The following is a 4,126-nucleotide window of genomic DNA, read 5'->3' as shown; positions in this document are numbered from 1 at the left end:
GTATATTCTGGATGGGAAATCACATTTTGTATGCTGTGATGATGCTGAGGGAAAGAATGTAAATTAAGTTAAAAAAAAGTTTCAGAAAAATATCTATTCGATGACTGCAGTAAGATAGATAGCCCCAGCTAGGTGCTACTTTATAGGATGCCTAAAGTTAGACTTGTGTTCATGGAAATGTATATATCGGCTGTGTTTGCTATGAAAATATTTAGGTGAATTAAGATCTTTAGTAATTCAATAAAATGTGGGGGAAAAACAGTATAGAAAGCAAATATAAATACCAGAGACAGTGTGGGAAGAGAGTGGGGGATGGCAGAGGGTAAGAGATAGGCAATCAAGGATGGGGGAAAAAAAAAGCAAAACATATAGGAAATGAGAAATGGGAAATTATTTGTTGACAATAGCATGTTTGTTGATGTGCTTGATTGAGGCAATATACAGTGTACTCTGGATGGAAATTCTCATTTCGTATGTTGTAATGTTGTACAGTGAATAAATGTAAATAAATAAATTTAAATAAATAAAAAAGAGTGATCTGGGAACCAGCAGTTAGCGTAATGGCTATGTCGCCGTGGTTCGTGTCCCGGACCTGGTGGCTTAAAACTCACACCGGGTGCATGTGCGTGCGTGCCCAAGATCCCGAGAGGAGAATGGAGGAGAAGGGATTGCGACAGGACAGGCTGTACCAACATCAACACAGGCATAGTTAAATAGTTACAAACACACAGAATGGCTGGACCCATTATTGACTTCTCAATTCAGAATTTGAATTTGAAAAAGATTTCCAAATAACTCACACACATATTGAAGTTGGAGATAGTCTTTTCTAGTAATTGTTTTCAATCTCTTCGCTGTTGACATTTGTGCCTAAGGATTATGTTATGGAATGTCCTATGCAATGTAGAACAGTGAGCAACTATGGCTTCAAGTCACTAGATACTAGTACAAAATCCCCTGTTATAACAACCCAAAACATCTCCAGACATTATCAGATGTCTCTTGATATTGTTTCTGATCCAGAGCATGAGACCTGGAAACTTCCTGATGGAGTGCCAACCAAAGCCCATCTCTTACTTGGTTCATGACTTTTTTTAAAAATAATTGTTTTATTTAGCTTTATGTATTTATTTATTTTTTAATTTGATCAGGGAGAGAGAGAGAAAGAGAGAGAGAGAGAGAGAGAGAGAGAGAGAGAGAGAAGGAGAGAGAAAAAGAGAGAGAGAGAAAGATGCCAGATCTGGGACTAGAACCATGGTCAACCATATGGAATTCCAGCTCTCTTAACCACCACACTTGCTGGCCCCATGGTTCATGACTTTTGACAGGTGGCTTAACTCCTCTGCCTCATTTCTGCAAGTGTGAAATGAGTTCCTAATAGTACTGACTTAGTAGAATGGATATGGGTAAAATTAGATGACACAGTTCATATAGAATTCTAACTTCAGTTGGTGTTGCATAAAAAAGCTAAGTTATTTCTTATAATGACCAAATGTTTCATAAATAGAGGTAAAAAATGACAGCTCTTAACTTATATTGCAAGCATGAAACTCCTAAGTGATTTGTCAAAGACATCATGAAGCCTTGAAGTGTAATCACTACCTATAGTATGATAGTAAGCAAACACTCCTTTGTGGTTCTGGTTGAAAAGGGAATTAAAATTTTCTTCAATAGAGGTGTATTCTCACCATAAGTTAATGCTGTGTAGTTCCAAGGAAACTAGGAAGGGCAGCTTTTTCTTTTTTCTTTTTTTTTTTTTAAGAATTATTTTTTATTTAATTTTATTCATTGTCATTATCTTATCTGTTATTTGTTTGGAGTTAACCAGAGACAGTGAGAGAGAAGGAAAGTGAGAAAGCAAGTTGCCAGGTCCAGGACTCGAACCGCAGTCAGCCATGTGAGTGTCCAGCTGCCTTAACCACCATGCCACCTGACGGCCCCCAGGGCTGCTTTTTCAATATTGGACTTGGAACAACATTTTAACTAAGGATTTGGTAAAAGTGCTAAGAAGCTCAATCTTCTGGAGGGCATGGGATGACAATGGGGAGAGAGTATAAATGCCAGATTCACCTGACTTCTCAACTTATCTCTTGGGATCAGAGAATCAACAGAAAAACTTTCCTCTCTTCCCAGACCTGTGTCCACAAGGGAAATCATGAGCCCGTGGATTTCAATAATAACAGGTATACATGTCTAATGAGCAGGGATAGGAAGCTGTAAAGATCACCTCTGCTATTATCTATCAGAGTGTGCATTGTGGGGCTTCATGGGACATGGTTGATGAATTTGATTCACTCTTAGGTGTGGCCAAGGGACTGGTGCGTCAATCCTTCCTTATGTCTTGTCTAGAACAGAGCTTCAGTTTCTTACACCGACCATCCAGAGACGGGTTCACACTTCCACAAGATGTTTCACTCAAAGACTCTATCCAGGTGAGTGTGAGAACCCAGTAGACACTTCCGGAGATGACCAGAGAGAAGAGATGCCAAGGCCCATTTACCTGAGATCACTTGAGAACTAACCCAGCTGAGACAAGAGCCAAGAGATTTTTGTTGTGTTTTTGGCTTGATTGAAAAAAAAAGGTATTCATTTAATATGTTAAAATAGAAATTGTCCATTGGACTCAATGGGACTGAGATTATTGTTCAAGATAAAGTGATGAGAAGTTATCTATTGATAATAATGTATATGGTAATATCATTGACTTGCTTGATAAGCACTGCATCCATTCTGGAAAAAAAAAAAACAACACTGTAAAGATGCACAGTGATTAAAGGTAAATTTTGAAAGTGTAAAAAAAATTAAAAATTTAAAAACTGGTAAGAATGGAAGTCCAATTGGGTGAGACTGAAGAAAGAATTGGTGGGAACCAGCAGTTAGTGTAATGGCTATGTCGCTGGACTCCCACATAGTCGACCGCAGTTCACGTCCCGGACTTGGTGGCTTAAAACTCGCGCCGGGAGTGTGTGCATGTGTTCCCAAGATCCCGAGAGGAGAATGGAGGAGAAGGGATTGCGGCGTGGCTATCCCCCCTGGGGGGTGATTTTTCGCTTTCTGTCTCTATGTCTCTCTCTGTCTGGTGAGCGCATGCACCCTATAGCAAAAAACCTCTCAAAAAAAAAAGAAAAAGAAAAAGAAAAAATTGGTGATATAAAATGGTTTTTATAACACTAAATCATATCCAAGACATTTTTCAATAAAGAGAGGAAGAAAGTAAGGAACAGCCGTTGGCATAATGTCTATGTCACTGGACTCCCATGTAGTTAACTGCATTTGAGTCCTGGACCCCCTGGCTTAAATTTATGCCGGGCGTGTGTGTGTGTTCATGTCCAAGATCCCGAGAGGAGAATGGAGAAGAAGGGATTGCAGCGTGGCCATCTCCCCTGGGGCGTGATTTCTTGCTTTCTGTCTCTCTGTCTCTCCCTTTCTGGCGAGTGCATGTGCCCTATAGCAAAAACCTCTAAAAAAAAAAAAAAAAGAGGAAGAAAATAGAGTATTAGATGTGAAGGGATATACCATGGATGAGGACATTAAAAATAATAAAGTGAGGTGTACTTGAGCATTGTTCTGCATTTATTATAAATATCTAGACGAATAGATTGCTTCTAGGCAACAGCAGTCCATGAAACACACATTCTACAGTTTCTTTTCTCAAGTTGAGTTTTCTAAAAAAATGAATTCTGTGGAGGAGGGGGCGCCTAATGAAGGGAATTTGGGGAAGGGATACAGAGGTAGAGCATGACAGGATGGGGAGGTGTGGTGTTATCGGTTGAAGATATTTTGATTGACAGGATTGGGGAGAAATGCTCACATATTGAAATGCTCACATTGTAAGCTAAACAATGTGATTGAATGTATGTACAAAAATAAATAAATAAATAAATAAAAATGAATTCTGGGGAACCAGCAGTTAGCGTAATGGCTATGTCGCTGGACTCCCACGTAGTCGACCGCAGTTCGCGTCCCGGACCCGGTGGCTTAAAACTCACACCGGGCGCGTGTGAGTGTGTGCCCAAGATCCCAAGAGGAGAATTGATTGCGGCCTGACCATCCCCCCTGGGGGGTGATTTCTCGCTTTCTGTCTCTCTGTCTCTCTCTGTCTGTCGGGCGAGCGCACGCGCCCTAT

Source organism: Tupaia chinensis, unplaced genomic scaffold (assembly GCF_000334495.1).
Source record: "Tupaia chinensis unplaced genomic scaffold, TupChi_1.0 Scaffold000201_1, whole genome shotgun sequence".
Taxonomy (NCBI): Eukaryota; Metazoa; Chordata; class Mammalia; order Scandentia; family Tupaiidae; genus Tupaia; species Tupaia belangeri.
Note: the sequence above shows the minus strand (reverse complement) of the source record.